Source organism: Cynocephalus volans, chromosome 2 (genome assembly GCF_027409185.1).
Source record: "Cynocephalus volans isolate mCynVol1 chromosome 2, mCynVol1.pri, whole genome shotgun sequence".
In the NCBI taxonomy this organism is placed as follows: Eukaryota; Metazoa; Chordata; class Mammalia; order Dermoptera; family Cynocephalidae; genus Cynocephalus; species Cynocephalus volans.
The window spans coordinates 219,178,581-219,197,057 of NC_084461.1; the positions used below are offsets into that span (position 1 = coordinate 219,178,581).

Consider the following 18,477-nt stretch of genomic DNA (forward strand, 5'->3'; position numbering starts at 1 on the left):
ATGTTCACTTGGGAGTGAAGGATGTAAGGCTTCTTTTTTTGAAAAGTGGGATGGATAATAGTATATGTCCAGCTAAGTGTGACCATGTCCTTGGCTTACTAAGGCCACACCTGTAGGAAACTAAAGGACTCTGACATGTAAAACAGACTTTCATTTGGGAGAAGGTGTTTCATAAACACTTTATTTTAGATGAGGTTCTTTTCATTTTATTTCATTCATTATGTGTGTTTATTTCTTTAATGAAATGAGTTATTTGTAAAAAATAAGAGAATTGAAGGCACCTGAATTTCTCTTAAATTTTAAAGTCAAGGAAACAATGTTTCTCATGCCTTAATGAACTTCTGGGCTCTAATAATGTACATGCTAACTTCACATTGGTTTAGGTTCAGCCATTTGGCCATGGGAAGGAGCAGGTAACATTAGAATCTAGGGGTGATTACTTCTATTTTTGCAAAATATTTTGCAAAGGCATCAGTTGGGACTTCACCTAGTTTAGCCTGGGTTCCTTACAAAGCAGAGACTAGATCTTACATAGCATTTCTGTTTCTTCTACCTAAAATGATTTTCTTTCAGATTTTCTTTCATGGCTAATCCTTCTTGATATTCAAGTATAAGCTCAAATGTAAACTTCTCAAATCAAAAGTGACACCACACCTAAACGTCTTCTCTTTCCCTGACCACGCACTTCATTTCTCACCCCAGCTGCTCTGGCTGATCCAGCCATGGCTACATTGGTGCAGGTGCTGCTGGACCTGCTGCTTTGGAAGATATAAGCTGGATGAAGGTGCTGGAGAGTTCTCTTGCTGTGATGACTGTCCCTGGCTTGCAGATGGCCTCCTTCTTGCTGTGTCCTCACATGGCAGAGAGAGAGAGAGAAAGAGAGAGAGTGCACACAAACTCTCCTGTGTGTCTCTTCTTATAAGGGTAATATTCTCATCATGAGAGCCCCACCTTCATGAATACATCCAACCCTATTTACCTCCAAAGGCTCCATTTTCAAATACCATCACATTGGGGGGTAGGGTTTCAAAATATGAATTTCTTTTCTTTTTTTTTTTTTTTTTGTCATTTTTGTGACTGGCCGCACCGTGCTCAGCCAGTGAGCGCACCGGCCATCCTTATATAGGATCCGAACCCGCGGCAGGAGCAGTGCTGTGCTCCCAGCACCGCACTTTCCCGAGTGCTCCACGGGGTCGGCCTTCAAAATATGAATTTCAAAGGAACATAAAGTTTCAATCTGAAACAGAGAGAAACTCTAAGAAAAGAAATAAAGAATGCTTTAATGTGCTTGCTATGGGTTGAATATGCCCCCCAAAATTTCATTTATTGGAATCTTGATCCCCATTGTAACAATGTTAAGAGGGTGGGAAATTCAATTACAGTATTTAAAGGAAGTGTGTCTGGCTATGATAAGGTCTACTGCGAGGGTAAGGCTGATGTCACAAATCCTGCTTACAGTGTCAATTTTCTAGCTCTTAGTCCTGTTCATGATGCCAATTGTAAAGCTTGATGACCATGCTAGTTGTCGCGGCTCTTTTACCTGCCGGTTATCCTGCACCGACTAGACCTATGGCTGAGCTAGGGCTGGGTCTGGTCCTCACAGACCCTCAAGCCCATTCACAGACTGAATCACAAACCCTTCACACACCAGGCTGGGTCACCAGACCCCTCCATGCCAGGCTGGGTCACCAGATCCTTTCACGAAAGTCTGTGATCTAGGTAACCAGCCACACAGTCCTCAGAAGCTGCAGGTCTGGAAAACATGGCTGTGTAAGGCAGGCGCCCAAGCCAGTAAACACCAGCCAAAGGGGTGCCACCTTGCAGGTGCACTTACTCCACCCACACACAATGTTTACGGAACCACCCTGAACCACTCTGGCCCAAGGCTAGGGGAGCCTGACCAAATTGTTCCATTTTCCCAACAGCAGGGCCTCTAGGAGGTGATTGGATCATGAGACCCCTGCCCACGTGAATGAATAATTCACTAATCAGTTCTTGGTTCAATGGGTTATGAGGGAGTACCTGGGGGCTTTATAAGGAGGGCAAGTGATCATGTTAAAGTGCTCTTCTCATCCCTCACCATGTGATATTCTACGGAACATGGTGACTCTGCTGAGACCCACTCCCCAACCAGAAGAAGATTCTCACCAGATGTGCCCCCTGAATCTTGGACTTCCCAGCCCCCCAAACTATAAGAAATACATTTCGTTTCTTTATAAGCCATTTCCAGGTTTTCTGTTATAAGCAACAGAAAACTAACACAGAAAATTGGTAAAAAGAAATGGGGTATTGCAGGTATTATAGGTATTTCAGGTATTATAATGAATACCTGAAAATGTGGAAGTGGCTTTGGAACTGGGTAATAATGGGCAGAGGCTTGAAAAATTTGAAAGAGCAGGCTAGAAAAAGCCCAGATTCTAGTGAGGACTCAGAAGAAGACAAGAAGACCAGGGAAAGTTTGAAACTTCTTAGAGATTAGTTAAATGGTGGTGACCAGAATGCTGAAAGAAATATGGACAGTAACGGCCATACTGGCAAAGTCTCAGATGGAAATGAGGAAGAGCTTATCGGAAATTGGAGAAAGGGTCTCCCATGTTAAACAGTTGCAAAAAGCTTGGCTAAACTGTGCCCATGCCTGATGGCTTTATGGAATGCAGAATTTAAGAGCAAAAAGCCAGGATATTTGGCAGAAGAAATTTCTAAGGAGAAAAGCATTCAGGCAGCTATGTGGCAACTTCTAACAGCTTATGCTGAATTAGAGAAGCAGAAGCATGATGTAAGGGCAGAATTTATCATTCAAAGGGAAGCAGAGAAAATATTGGAAAATTCTCAATCTGTCCACATAAAGAATAAAAAATTGTGTTCAGGAGAGAAAACCAAGAGTGTAGTCCAGTGACCATCTGCTAAAGAGGTTAGTACAAAAAAAAAAAGGATAATTAAGAGAATAAAAGACTTTGAAGGCATCTGATAGATCTTCCAGCCTGTCCGACCCATCATAGGCCCAGAGGTCTAGGAAGACAGAATGTTTTAAGAAACCAGCCCGAAGTACCCTCCACCGTTTGCTACCCAGGTGTAGAGGATTCTTAAAGCAAATGTACTTCACAGGGCTTGGTTTTCCAAAGCCTTGCAGTTTCAAATATTGACCTTGCAAAGGACAGGAAGTTTTCCTCAGGCTATAAAGTCTCTGGTGTAAGATAAAGGTTTGTAACACTGCAAGGCTGCTGGTTCAAAGACAAACTAGTAAAGATACTGAGAAATTGCTGTAAGAAGTAATGTTTGCTAAGATCAAGCTTTTGTTAATGGATCACTTAACTGCCTTAATGGAATGTCATCTGACCTGTTTCACTGAGAGTTACCAGCCTATATTGTTAAACTATAACCCCACCTATGTCTCTTTTTGTAACTTCCTGGTCTGAAGAATAAATGCAGGAAGAGAACCCCAATTCAGGGTTAATTTCCCAAGGAAGGAATGCCTCTTGCTTGAGGGTTCTGGGGAAGTTAACCACTTCGGGGTTTCGCACTGCTCAGAAGAGATGGGCTTTGAGTAATCCTTTGCAGCTCTGTCACCCAGGGGAAGTGTGGTGACAAATCTGTGGGGGGCAAAGCAATACCCAGGGCCACCTTGGGATACTGCTTCCTGCACCCCAGCTGCTCTGGCTGCTCTAGCAGTGACTCAACTGGCCCCAAGTGGTTAACAATCCACAGCTTCAGAAGATACAAGCTAGAAACCTTGGTAACATCCATGTGGTGTTAAGTCTACAGAATGCAGGAGCTGTGGAGGCATGGCAGCCTCCACCCTGATCTCAAAGGATGTATGGAAAAGCCTGGGGGCCCAGGAAGAGATTTATTGTAGGAGTGGAATCACTGCAGAGAGCCTTCACAACACCAATGCCACATGGAAATACAGGGTCAGTGTTGCAGCAGAGAGCCTTTACCAGGGTCATGTCTAGTGGAGCCATGCAAGCAGGACCACCACCAGGATCCCAGAACTGTGGAGCTACCAAAGTGTAACACCAGCCTGGGAGAACTAAAGCATGGGCTGAGCCCAAGAAAGGCACAAGGGTGTGGCTGTCCTAGGACTTAGGCCTGACCCCCACACCAGTGTGCAGAGGATGTGGAATATGGGGTAAAGGGAGATTATTTTCCCATTTAAGATTTAATGCCTGCCCTGCTGAGTTTTGGACATGCTGTGGGCTGGTTAGCCTTTTTTTTCTTTTCTGTTTCTCCCTTTTGGCATGGGAAAGGGTACCTTATGCTTGTCTCATGGTTGTGTTTTGGAGGTAGATTACTTGTTTTGATTTCACAGGCTCATAGATGAGACTTTGGACCTGGTACTTTGAATTTGTCTTAGAATGAATTAAGACTTTGGGGTTATGGAGACGGAATGACTGTATTTATACGTGAGGACATGAATTTTGGGGGCCAGAGGCAGAATGCTATGGGTTGAATGTGTCCCCCAAAAGTTCATGCATTAAGAAACTTGATCTCCATTTTAAAATAAGTATTTTTATAATTTTTTATACAGTAATTTTATAATAAAGTGTTAAGAGGGTGGGAAATCCAATTATGGTATTTGAAAGGTGGGGTGTTTAGTTGGTGATTGGGTTGTGAGGGCTCTGCCCTCATGAATGGATTAATTCACTAATGGGTCAGTGAATTAATGAGTTATGTGGGAGTAGCCGGGGAGCTTCATAAAGAGAGCAAGTGAGCTTGTTAAAGCACTCTACTCGTCCCTCATAATGTGATATTCTGGCCGCCTCAGGACTCTGCTGAAACACCCCTGACAAGGAAGAAGACCCTCACTAGATGTGCCCCCAAACCATGAATTACTCAACTTCCAAAACCATATAAAATAAATTTCATGCCTTTATAAATTATCCAGTTACAGGTATTCTGTTATAAGCAACAGAAAACTGACTTATACAAGCTCATAAGTAGAGTGGACATAGCTGAGGAAAGACAAAGTTAGTGACGCTAACAATAGTTCATAGAAACTACTCCAACAGATGTGCAAAGAAAAAAGAGAATGGAAAGCAAACAAACAGAAAACTGTAAAACTTCCAAGAGTGGTGGAACAGTTTCAGAAGATGTAATTGTGTAATATCAGAAGGAAAAAAAAAAGAAGAAGAAGAAGAATGGAGCAGAGGAACTCTAATGGTTGCTAGGAACTTCCCAAAACTGATGAGGCATCAAACCACAGGTCTAGGAAGTTCAGAGATCAGCAAGGAAAATGCGAAAACAAGCAAACACAACTAAACCTAAACATGCAGAAAACTCAAGAAAAATTACATTGAAAGAATGAAGAGAAAATAATGAAAACAAAAAAACACTTTATCTATAGTGGGACCTGGGTCAGGATTACAACAGACTGTTAATCAGAAACTATGCAAACAATAATAAAAAAAAGTGGAGGAAAAGTGGAGTAAAATGCTGCCAAAAAGTAACTAGCAACCTAACATTTTATACCAAATATAATTACCCTTAAAAGTAAAAAGAGAATTCTAGACAGTGACATCAGAAAAATGTTGGAATTGGAAGCTCAGGGTCCCCTTTCTTCCACAGAAACATCAAAAAATATTAGACTGGCTGAAATAGCTTTGAAAATGTTCTGAAAAATAGTCAAAGATCTACAGAAACCAATAGAATATCCAATAAAGAAATGCTATATTCAAAACAGTAGGAAGTTTCAAGGTATTTTCCCTCACCCTTACCCAAACCTTTCCCTCATGCAACGTGACCTGAATCTGGAGAAGGTGACAGCCCAGGTCCCTATTCCCTCTCTTGAACCATAGAGAACAGACCAGACCTTTGTTCTAACTAGTCCAGGGGCTGCCTGAAAATTGATTATTGATTGGGCTCCTAACTTGGAGCCCAGGGAGGGAAAATTAGTACAACTCAACTTGTAAAAGCTGTACAGGGACTAGAGATCTGCAGATGCCTAAGGCAAGAGATTGTGGGAGAACATACAATAGTCTTCTAAGGCCCTGAGGAAAAGCTGGGGTAAGAATCTTTGGCAAATTACAATATTCAAAAGCACTCATTTATATGATGAAATTGAAAAAAAAATCACATACACAGAAGAAGATTAACATCAAATTTTTCTCAAATTTTTCCAAAAAAAAGGAGCTTTCTAACTTATTCAATGATGTCAGCATTTTCCTAATATTAAAACCAAAGTCACTACAAGGATAAACAAAAACGAAACAGACCACTTGTTCCTATAAATAGATACAAACTAAATTGAGCAGCATATTATAAGATTATACACCATGAATAAGTGGGACTTATTCCTGGTATGCAAGGATGGTTTAGCATATGAAAATCAAGCAATGTAATACAACACATTAATAGAATGAAGGTTAAAAAAAAAGAAAAAACTTATGACCATCTCAATTGATGCAGAAAAGCATTTAGAAAGATTCAACACTTCAAAAAAAAAAAAAAAAGATTCAACACTTCATGATAAAAAACACTCAACAAACTAGGAATGAAAGGAAATTTCCTCAACATAAAAAAGACCATATATGAAAAAAATCCACAGGTAATATTACACACAAAGGTGAGAGACTAAATGTATTTTCCTAAGACCAGGAACAAGACAAGCATACCTACTTTCACCGCTTCTGTTCGACGTGGTATGGGGAGTTCTAGCTAGAGCTAAATAAAGTGTGTCCTTATTGGGGAGAAACAGGTAAAATTATCTCACTTTCAGATGACATACTTGTGATCTCACATGTACAAACTCCTAAAGATTCCACCAAAAAACTGTTAGCACTAATAAACAAATTCAGCAAAGTTGCAGGATACAAAAGCAGCACTCACAAATCAGTTGCATTGCTATAAACTAGAAATGAACTACCCCAAAAGGAAATTAGGAAAACAATTCCATTTACAGTAGCAACAGAAAAGGACAAGACACTTAGCCATAACCTTACCAAGGAGGTAGAAGGCTTTCATGATGAAAATTACAAAACATGGCTAAATGAAATGAACGGAGACATAACTAAATGTTTCGATGACCTCCATGTTCATGGAATGGAAGACTTGATGTTATGAAGATGTCTAGACCACCCAGTGCAACCCCTATCAAAATCTCAATGTGTTTTTTACAGAAATACAGAACTCCATTCTAAAACTTACAGAGAATCTCAAGGGAACCTGAATAGCCAAAACAGTTATGAAGAAGAAAAAAAAACTGGAGGCTTCATAGTTAGTGATTTTAAAACTCACTGCAGGGAGCATGTCTCAGGGAGTCGCGATGGCGGCCGTGATGCACAGCGGATTCTCTTCGTCCCCACAGAGGCCCTGGCGCCTCCTGCGGACTCAGGGGCTGGCGCTGGGCGAGGGCGGAAGCGCAGAAGCCCAGGTGAGCATGGGAGGCGTCTGTCGCAGAGGCAGCGAATGTGACAAGCCCCCACCCTACCCCCTTCCTCCCCAGAGAGCAGGGAGTGTGGGTGAGCCCTAGCTGGGCCACAGACCCCCCTCCAGCAGCAGACCTTCCAGATTGACACCGACCCCGAGGAGAAGGTGAAAGTACTGAAAGATTGAATCTGAAAAGGGAAAGGGTGCCTCTCCAGTAGCAGGTCAAAAATCGACTTATGAGTGCAAAATCCTCCATGATGATACTTCTCTCAAAGAAAATAAAATTGATGAGAAAAACTGTGTGGTGGTTATGGTGGTAAAACCCAAAGCAGTGACACTAGCACCAGCTACAACTAAGCAATCAAATCCTGCCACCACAGCCACAGTCAGCTCAGGCCCCCGTCCCTGCTCTGGTTCCCACTTCCACATCTGCGTCCTCACTCCAGCGACAAGGACAGCACCTTCTGAACCTGCACCTGCTAGTGCAACTAAACAAGAGAAACCTGCGGAAGAGTCAGTGGAGACACCAGTGGCTACCAGCCAGACATAGACTGACAGACAGTATATCAGGAGATTCCTCTCAGTCAACAAGTGCACTTGTGACAGCTCAGTCTTAGGAGAATATGGTAACTGAGATCATGTCCATGGGCTATGAATGACAGCAAGTAACCACAGCTCTGAGAGCCAGTCCCAATACCCTGACAGAGCAGTGGAGTATCTTCTCATGAGAATCCCTGGGGGTAGGGAAAGTCAGGGATGGTACTGGGCTCCTCAGCAACTGCTACAAGTTGTAGAGGATATGCCCCTGGTGGACATCCACTTGAATTTTTATGGAATCGGCCTCAGTTTCAACAGATGAGACAAATTATTCAACGGCATCATTCCCTGCTTTCAGCATTGTTGCAATGGATAGGTTGAGAGAATGCTTAATTACTGCAGCAAATTAGCCAACACCATGAGTATTTTACTCAGATGTTAAATGAATCACTTCAAGAAGCTGGTCAAGGAGGAAAAGGAGGTGGACATGCAATGGTGGAACTGCAGAAGCTGGAAGTGGTCACATAAACTACATTCAGGTAACACCTCAGGAAAAAGAAGCTATGGAAAGGTCGAAGGCATTAGTATTTCCTGAAAGACTGTGATACAAGCATTCTTTGCTTGTGAGAAGAATTTAACTGTCAATTTTCTTCTACAGCAGAACTTTGATGAAGACTGAAAGGGATTTTTTTTGTATCTCACACTTGACACCAGTGCATTACACTAACTTCGTTCACTGGGTTGTCTAGGATGACTTGGGCTCATATCCACAGTTCTTGGTATAAGGTAGATTACTGGGGATGGGGAAGGAGGGATCTAGGATATAGGGAAGGAATAGATACAGTGCATGTCTGCTTCAATTAGCAGATGCCTCAAAGCCAAATAGTTTGCAAAATACTTTACAACTGAAAATTGGCTTCTGCATGTCTTTATTTCTTCCGTAAAACAGTGGGTCACTTTTCCTAGGTTTCACTTTTTTTAGTGTACCAGATCCAGAAATTTAGTTTAATGCCCTGCTTTATATTTCTTTGACTTCACATTGATTTCAGAAGGAATCTTTGCTACCTGGAATTTACAGTCTCTGTTTCATGGCAACAGTGGGTAATGGCTTTGTAAAACTGAAAAAACTTTTGGAACAACTGTAAACAGAAATGCCAAATTATTGATGGTTATTGTTGTTGCTTCACATAAGTATAAAATCAATGGGTAAGGAAGCCCATTTCTCTCATGTTGGGTTGAGGGAGAGAGAAAGGGAACCTTTTCTTAAAGTGAAAATAATTACTACTATTTTAAAATTTTTGGATCATTAAATGTGAGATCTCTACAACATGATTTGAGAAGTTGTACAAGCAAAGCCAGAATTTTTTCCCTGTTTGTGTTTTATTTGTTTGTTTGTTTGTTTATTTGGGGGGAAATTTGGTAGGTGTCTAATTACTATCTACTTCATTGTTACATTGCCATAAAAGTTTTAAAACAACCATTGCAAGTTTGCTTTTGATGTATCCCTTTGTGAAATTAGCACTTTGCGGGCCAGTGGAGAAACACAGCATTCACTCTCCCTCTCTCTTCCCATTTCCTTAGCAGAAAGGTGTTTATCAGCAAGTTGTGGTGCTGCCTTTTTTAAAAACCCTCAAAATGCAGATTCAGATCAACATTATTGCATATGTTTCAAATCTGGGTTTCTGATATTTGTAAATATTTTTCTTTATTAGCTAAGAATGTATTACCATTAAAGTAATTAGTATTATATTGCTTTCAAAAAGAGAAGGTGGACAGAACAATAATCCAAAATCTTTTATTGCACTGGATAGACTGGCAAAATGTTCTGGAAGGCTTGGAATATGTGACTGGAAAAGTACTCTGGAAAATATGTAATCAAGATATCTCATAGCAGATTAAAAGAAAATTTTAAAAAATAAAACAAATAAAATTTACTGCAAAGCCACCATAGTCAAAACAGTGTGGTATTGGCATAAAGACAAACATATGAACTATTTGGAATACAATAGAGCACCCATAAATTAACCCTACTTTATATGGTCAAATGATTTTGGCCAGAATGAAAAGATCTTTCAATGGAGAAAATATAGTCTTTTCAACAATTGGTTTTCAGAAAATTGGATGTCCACATGCAAAAAGCAAAAAGAAAATAAGTTATGCATTTACCTTATACTGTAAAAAAGAATTAACTGAAAATGTATTGAAGATGTAAATGTGGGACCTAAAACTATAAAACTCTTAGAAGAAAACATAGGGGAAAGCTTTGTACCATTGGGTTTGGTTATGATTTCTTAGATATGGTACCAAAGTATTAGCAAGAAAATAAAAAATAGATAAATTGGACTTTATCAAAATGAAAATCTGTGCAGAAAAGTATGCTATCAAGAGAGTAAAAAGACAACTCACAGAATGGGAGATGTTTTAAGTCATATGTCTGACAAGAGATTCATATCCAGAATATATAAGTAACTTCAAACTCAGTACCAAGTAACAAACAATCCAATTCAAAAATGGGAAAATGATTTCACAGGCATTTCTCCAGAAAATATATAAAAATAGTCAACACACAAGAATATGGTCAGTATCACTGATCATCAGGTAAAGGCAGATCAAAACCACAATGAGATACAACTTTATTCTGATTAGGTTGGCTATTATCCAAGACCATAACCCAGGAAAGAAAAAACTGATAAATTGGACTTTATCAATATTAAAAAAAAACTTTTAGTCTGTGAAGACACTGTTGAGATAATTAAATCACAGACTGGAAAATATATCTGCAGAATACAATTCTGATAAAGATCTTGTTTCCAGAATAAGTGAAGAACACTTCATGCTCAACAATAAGAAAACAAAGCACGTAATTAAAAACTGGGCAAAAGATCTGAACAGACACCTCACCAAAGAAAATGTACAAACAGCTAAAATCATATAAAAAAAAACTGAATCGAACTAACTGTAGTTATTCTACACAGTCCAGCAATCATAATTTCTAGGCATTTATGCAACTTGTTTGAAAAGTCATGTCCGCCTAAAAACTGCACGTGAAAGTTTAGCAGCTTTATACAAAATTGCCAAAAAATGGAGTCAAGGAAATGTCCTCCAATAGATGAATTGACAGACAAATTATGATACATTCTGTGATTAAAACAAATGAGGTATCAAGCCCTAAAAGACATGAATGAGTATTAAATGCATGTTCTGAACGAAAAAATCTACCCTAGAAAGCTACATACTCTGTGACTTCAATTATGTGACATTCTAAAAAGGGGTAAATGATAGAATACAGATACAGAGAGTTACACATAGAAGTATTTATAGATGTGTGTGCATACATGAGTTAATATGAATACATATATTCCTTTGCTCTGTAACTGAAAGGGCCTAAGAGCAAGTGTAATACAGTCACAATGAGTGCACCTAGTACCCAGAGGTTGGTTTCGAATACTATTCTCCAATAAATGGAAGTAGGTCTCAGAAAAATTGGCTGATTCAAGATCTGGGGCAGAAAATGTACAAGATGAGCCTGGAGTATCTTGTAGTATCAGAAAGTAAAGAAGTGCTCAAAACAGGAAAACACAGTGATGGGGTATGTCAGAGAGACAGAGAAGCCAACTGAAAGAGCTTCCAATAGCCAAGGCTGGAGCAATTTCTGCAAGACAATAAAGCAGTATTTGAATCATAACCCAAGTATAAAATAAATATCCATGAGTACCTATGAATCAATGGTAGTAATAAATAAATAGGTAAATGGGGGAGAAGAGACAAATTTTCTGTGAAGAATTACAAATAATTTATGTAGATTCAACACCTTCAAGTGATGGAGCATAGCTTACCACTCTTTAAGTGTGGTCTGCATATAGTGATGTCCTTCCAAAGAGCACAGTATGGGAAGGCTGATAAAAAGAGAAAATTTACAGGGGCAAAATCTCACATACCCTACCTCCGTCAGGTGATCAAGGTTACTAACAGTGATGTCATCTCGTCAAGTATTTACCCTTGATATGACGTCATAGATTGGCTTTTTACTCTGTGTTCTTCTGCCCCAAACTACATCACCCCAGTCTAATCATTAGAAAACAGTTAGGAAAATCCCAACTAAGTGACATTCTACAAAATACCTGAACAATATTTCTCAAAGCGGTCGATGTCATCAAAAACAAGGGAAGTCTGAGAAACTAGCATAGTGAAGAGTTGCCTAAGGAGACTTGTCAGCCCAATAAAATATTAGGTGAACACTAAAGAAATCTTGATAAAATACAGACTTTAACTAACACACATGTATCGATATTGATTTATTACTTGTAACAAATGTATCCTACTTATGGTAGAAGGTAATAACAGAGAGGACTCTGTGGGGTATATATATGCAAACTCACTGTCTTTCTAATTTTTCTATAAATCTACAAGTGTTGTAAAACATAAAAGTTTACTTGAAAATATTAAATCTAGATTTTTCTCAACTTAAGATGAGGTTATGTCCCCATGAACCCATCCTAAGTCAAAAATAGTGTAAGTCGAAAATGCATTTAATAACCTGATAAGCCCATCGTAAAGTTGAGAAATCATTAAGTCGGACCATTGTAAGCGGGGACTGTCTGTACTGAATACATTTCTTATGTAGAGCAGAACAAGATTCTTGGGCATTAGATCAGGGCTTGTTGCCAGTTTTGCAGTATTTAGCTAGTTATGAAACTTTATAAGGCATTTGATTCCTTGCCTCAGAAAGGATATGCACAGCTATAAAACCTGAATTATCCCTTCTATTTTAATTTGAAAATATTTTAAGGCCCCAGGAAGCTCTAGTACTATTCAGTTTACATAACAAGCAACCAGCTCAGTGTAGATTCAAACAGTCACAATACATTTTTTTAATATATGGTCAATTCCTATTGATTAGGGATTAATCGGAGAAATTGTCTGGAAGTTGAAGGTTATTTAGGGGAAGGTCACAAATTAGCAAACAAAGATTGGAACAAAATTGGTCAAAAGCAAGCCTACAAAAAATAATCATCCCACTTAGCCATGTGTCTGCTTTGTTTTCTATACAGTGCAGCAAATGTTAAATGCACTGTTGTTTGTTTGTTTGTTTGTTTTTCTAGCTAGCCTTTATCCTTCACTGCCTTCCATAATGCTCTTTCTTGCCTTCATTTCATCATAGGTTATGCTAAGCAATGTTAAATACTGATATCAAGCAATGTTCAGTCTGTTTTATAAACCCCGCCATTGTTTGTATTTGGTTAACCATCCAGAAAGCCCACCCCAGTTATGTTCCATTCAGACAGCTCGCAGGGAAACTGCCTGTCTGGTTTGGGTGGCACCAGGACTGGGCTGTCCTTTTCAAGTGCGAACTGCAGAAAACTGGTATTGCATTATCATGTTGACTGCATACAGATATTTTGCTTTTTTATATTTTTCTATATTCAGTGTGCTTTACTCTCTTGTGCATAAATATTAATTTAGCATGCCACTCCTCTTTCATCATGGATTATTTTAATGCCTGTTGAATATTATAATATTATAAATGTCAGTTGTTAGAAATCTCTAATCTCCCTAATACTCTACATTTTACCAACACACCTGCTCAAAACATATCTTCCAGACATCTGGCTTTTGGAATCATTTTTAAAATTAAGTTTGATGAGTAAGAATTTTGCTTTTATTTCGGCATTGTAATATTAGCTGTATTTGCACTAAACCTCCCTTCACTATTGCCTTACAGTATCTAGACAGACATGTGGATAGATTCCATTCCTAGAGAATGGTAAAAATAATTATTTTTCTCACTAATCTGCCTTATAGTTGATTTAAAAAGCAGCCTCAGTCGGGGCTGTGGGAGCCCATTCTCCTTCCCTGGTCTTCTTTCCTGCCCTCCTATTAACTCTGCTGGCCTGTAGTCTACCTCCGGGCTGTATGTTGGCTGTATGCTGTAAAGGACTGGTCTTTCAGAACTCCACTGTGGGAAGAGCCCATATACAACATGACTCAAGCACTTATTAAAATGCATCAGATATTTCATTGTATAATATACCATTTATCAGAAATAAAGCAGCCTGGGAAAACTTCCAAACACACCGTGGGACTGTTCTTACAAACACGTCAGTATTGCTACCTGATACTCCCTCTCGGTTGCTCACAAGGAACTGAAAGGCTCTGCCATTGAATTTACAGATATATGAGTATACATTGTCCTACATGGTTGTCGATTCACTTCTGCCCTCATTCTTGAGTGCACATCTGATTGTTGGCGTCCGAATGAAGTGTGGATGCTTGGTCACAAAAGAATTAGGGAAAGTTGGGTTTTATTTTCCAGATTCAAAGTAAAATACAAGGGTACTTCAAAAAGTTCATGGAAAAAGATACTATGAATCCTTCCTTGAACTTTTTGAAGACCCCTCATATCATTTCAATGTTTTACTGGGTTTCACCAAAGCTTTAACTTCTAATATGGTGAGGGTGGGAGCCTGTTGTTTTTTTGCCAGAATTTGGGTAGATGAGTATACATGATTTAACATAATTTTTACTAATCTCCACAGCTTTGAATTGTCTTTATTCATACACTTTAATCAGTTTTTGAAAGTCAAATAATATTTCAAGGTCCACATAAGCTTTATTATTGGTTATTACACGTTGAGGGGGGAAAAAAAAGGCAGGGCAGACAAGGAGTGATGAGCATTCAGAAATTATGTGCAATCATAGATACATTATTTAGGGAAATAATATCATTCTATATATAGACTACAACATATTTTGAAAATTGATTAAAAAAGAGAGCTTTTCAAGTGGCTTTAAGCGCTTTTCTGTCAGCTGCTCTAAGTGATTACAAGTGCTACAGCTGATTATTATGCCCAAAGGAGAATGCTTTTGGAAGTGAGGATTGATATGGCAAATGGAATAAAATATACTGCGCCCAATTTTCATTTCAAAGCCATTATTCACGCTGCGTAGTAAAGGCTCTAGAAAGGAGAAGAGAAGTCCTGTCAGTGACAGGAGGTCCATTTCTTCTAAAGATACTGTTCTTCTGAAGACAGCAGCTGAGAAGAGCAAAGCCCACTCCTCCTGCAGAGTTTGTTAATAATGAATTTTGTCACATTGAATGCTATTTAAAGCAGCTGGCAAGACAAATACATGGCTGGTGTTCTGGAGACTTCCACCATCATGCCTATGCTAGACATCACTAGTCCATCACACCACACCTTCCATACAGAGCCTCACAATTTCTCTCAAAATAATCTTCCTCTGGAAATCAAGGATGGCATTACAAATAAACCTATCTGCTTATAACCAATATTATAAATCATTTTGAGAGTGTCTACTTGGCAAAAGAGATTATTAACTTTGAAAATCTGTTGCAAGACTTAAGTTAAAAAATTATATATTGATGCTCCACATAGTTAACTCTGGGTGAGTCTTAGTAAAGGTAATATTTTGATGTGGCTAACACAGTCATCCCTCGGTATCCATGGGGATTGGTTCCAAGACCTCCCTCAGATACCAAAATTCACAGGTGTTCAAGTCCCTGATATAAAATGTCATAGTATTTGCATATAGCCTATGCACATCCTCCTATGTACTTTAAATCATCTCTAGATTACTTAGAATACCTATTACAATGTAAATGCTATGTACATAGTTATTGTACTGTATTGTTTAGTGAATAATAATGAGAAAAATAAACATCTGCACATGTCCAGTAAAGATGCAATTTTTTTCCAAACAGTTTCGAAACGCAGTTGATTGAATCCGCAGATGCAGAACCTGTGGATATGGAAGGCCAACTGCCTGTGAAATCCTTGTGGAAATCCTCTTCTTGTGGACTAAGAGAAAGGAATCTCTATTGATCAATATTGCCAGAGGAAATTGTCACAGAACTTTTTTATAAATCTATGTGTTTAAGAGCTCTGAATGTACAATGGCTTTAAGGGAAAATTGTACTACAAACTGAAAAGGTTCTTCTCAAATTAATAATATAATATCTGGACCTGGAATCATTTACTATGCTGGACACCACTCCCTCACTACACACACATACACAAATGTGTGCACACACACATACACGCACACGTATGTACACAGCTACATACACAGACACACATACTTGCACACAGACACACATGCACATACACGCACACACACACAGAGAACTCCTTTCACTTCTTTACTGAAAAGGCAGGAATGAAAAGCATTTTTATTTTAATTTTTAAAAAATTTTTTCACTGGTGGCAAATATATCTTTCCCTATCTGAAAAATAGCAGCAGCAAAGCTGCACACTGGAGCTGAACACATGGCCATCTCCACTGAGCTGGCTGCCACCCTGTCCTTCATGACCCTGCTCCTGGGCTTGGGGTGCAGTTGAGCAGGTAATTTCCCCACAAAGTGAAAAAGATATACACATAAAAATATAGCAGAGATTTCGAATGCAGGATCTAAGGGTAATAATTTATCACTATGTTAAAACAAAGCACAAAATAAGTGACAAACTGATTTCCTTAAAAAAAAAAAAGCTCATTAAATAATGAATCCACTCCACCACTCAGTTGTACAAAAAAGTAAATATTCCTTATCTTATGGTATACTAAGTTATATTTATTTGATTTGAGAAAGAAGTTATAGGAGAAAGTACTGGAAAAAAAATTATTCTATTTTTAAATCAGATATTTATGAGTGCCTTTCAAGTGCCAGTTCCTGGAGGTAAAACTGTAAAAAGTAAGACGTGACCTCTATGGAACTGTTGTCTCTTGTATTTAGTGGCACAAATTAATAATTTCAGTAAAGTGTTGTAAAGCTTAAAGCAATACACACACACGCACACATACACGGTATACTTCCACTGGACTAATAAATAGAAATTTCATAATTTTAATAATCATAACTCTTCTGCTAATCTGATGAAAATTACTGGACCTCATCATATATTTGTATACACACATACATAAAATTATGCATGTTAAATTATAAATTTTGTATTCATTGACGTTGCGGACCCCACCAGCCCAAAGGAATGCCAGCATCCATGCCGCCCTGTGGAGAGGTTTTGTCTATTCTGCACCCTGGTGCGCATGCATGCAGAGCTCCACTGGGGCTCTATATTATTGCAAGAGGGATGTAATAGTAAAAGATTTCTTCGGAATTGTTCTTGTTGTTTAAGAAGATGATATCCCAGCAATACTGTTTAATTAATTATCAGAACTATATGTACTTGTAAAATGAACAAATTGTCACACTGAATTATATTTTTTAAAGTGTTGGTGTGGTAGAACGCTAATAAAGAAAAACTACTGATTACCTAATTACATTCAAATTTTTTAAAAAACTATATCAAATTCTCATGAAGACATAAAGGAGTAAAAGAATAAACAAGGTATTTCATGCAACAGATATGTATTTGGCACCTTCTGGTCTGTAGCTAAAGACATGATTATAACAGAGATTGTTCTCAAGAAATGCACATCATAGATCAAGACAAGCAAAGGGAAATCTGAGATTATGAAGCATTACATTATCCCTACAGTAACAGAAGCCAGGTAGAGTGCTTTAAACTCATAGGAAGGGTATCCAACTTTCGAAGAGTTTGAAGTTCAGGAAACTTAAGAAAGCTAACATTGGAGCAAGGTTTTGAAACTATGTTGGGATTGGATGGTTTGAAAAGGCAGAAGGAATAGAATAAAAGGCGAGTTGCATTTTGGAGATTAAAAAGCAGTTGATAAACATGGAGTGAAACCTCAGAGAAAGGCCCTGATAAAGGTACAGATATCAAAAGCATGGGATCATTGTACATCAAAAAATAACTTGAATTTGCTGTAGAAGACAACTAGATAGCATTGAAGGGTTTCAGCAGGGAGTGGCAGGACTGGGTAGTGTATTGGAGTGTATCGTGCACGAAGCATGAAGGACGGGCTGTAGATAAGCTGGCTGGAGCAGCAAGTGGGGAAGTGAAGGACTGAGATGTTTGAGTGGAGTCTAGAAAGTAGAACTGGCAGAGCTACCGGACCAATGAATGTATTTGGAGGTGGGGGATCGGGAGAAGATTCAAATGTGATATTCAGATTTCTGGCTTAAGCTATTGCCTGGGGTGTATTTCTTAGTAAGATGCTCCATGTTCTCTTATTGACAATGAAGATTTTCCTGAGGTCACAAACTGGCTACCACCCTGCTAATTCCCTGGTGAAATTAGAAAGAAAAGAGGTTTCAGTCAAACTTAGACTTTGTACAATCTTCTAACCTGTTGAGATGGTTTCCGCACTTAGGAGATTTTAGTTACCTTTTAAAAGATAATTCTGGTTGCACTGATGAGAAAATAACAAAGCTAGAAACAGAGAGAGCAACCATTAGTGTGTCCTGGGCAAAAACAATGGTGGCTTGAGCCAGATTGGTGAGAAGTGTCTGTATGTTGGATGAGTGGGAGGCAGAGTTACAGGAGCTCGAGTGCACTACAAAACACATAACGGGTGTGCGTGGACACCAAAACTCATCCCAGATGGTCTAAATAAAGAGGTTTTAATGAAGGCATACCTTCAGAGTTTAAAAAGAAAACAAAGGTAGTTAAGGCACCCAGGTTTTAATAAAATTAGTTGCAT

At 38.8% G+C, this 18,477-nt stretch overlaps 1 pseudogene; it reads left to right on the top strand.

Moving 5' to 3' along the window:
- Positions 1 to 7,488: 7,488 nt before the first annotated feature.
- LOC134370937 (UV excision repair protein RAD23 homolog B-like) lies at positions 7,489 to 8,578 on the top strand (annotated as a pseudogene).
- Positions 8,579 to 18,477: the final 9,899 nt, after the last annotated feature.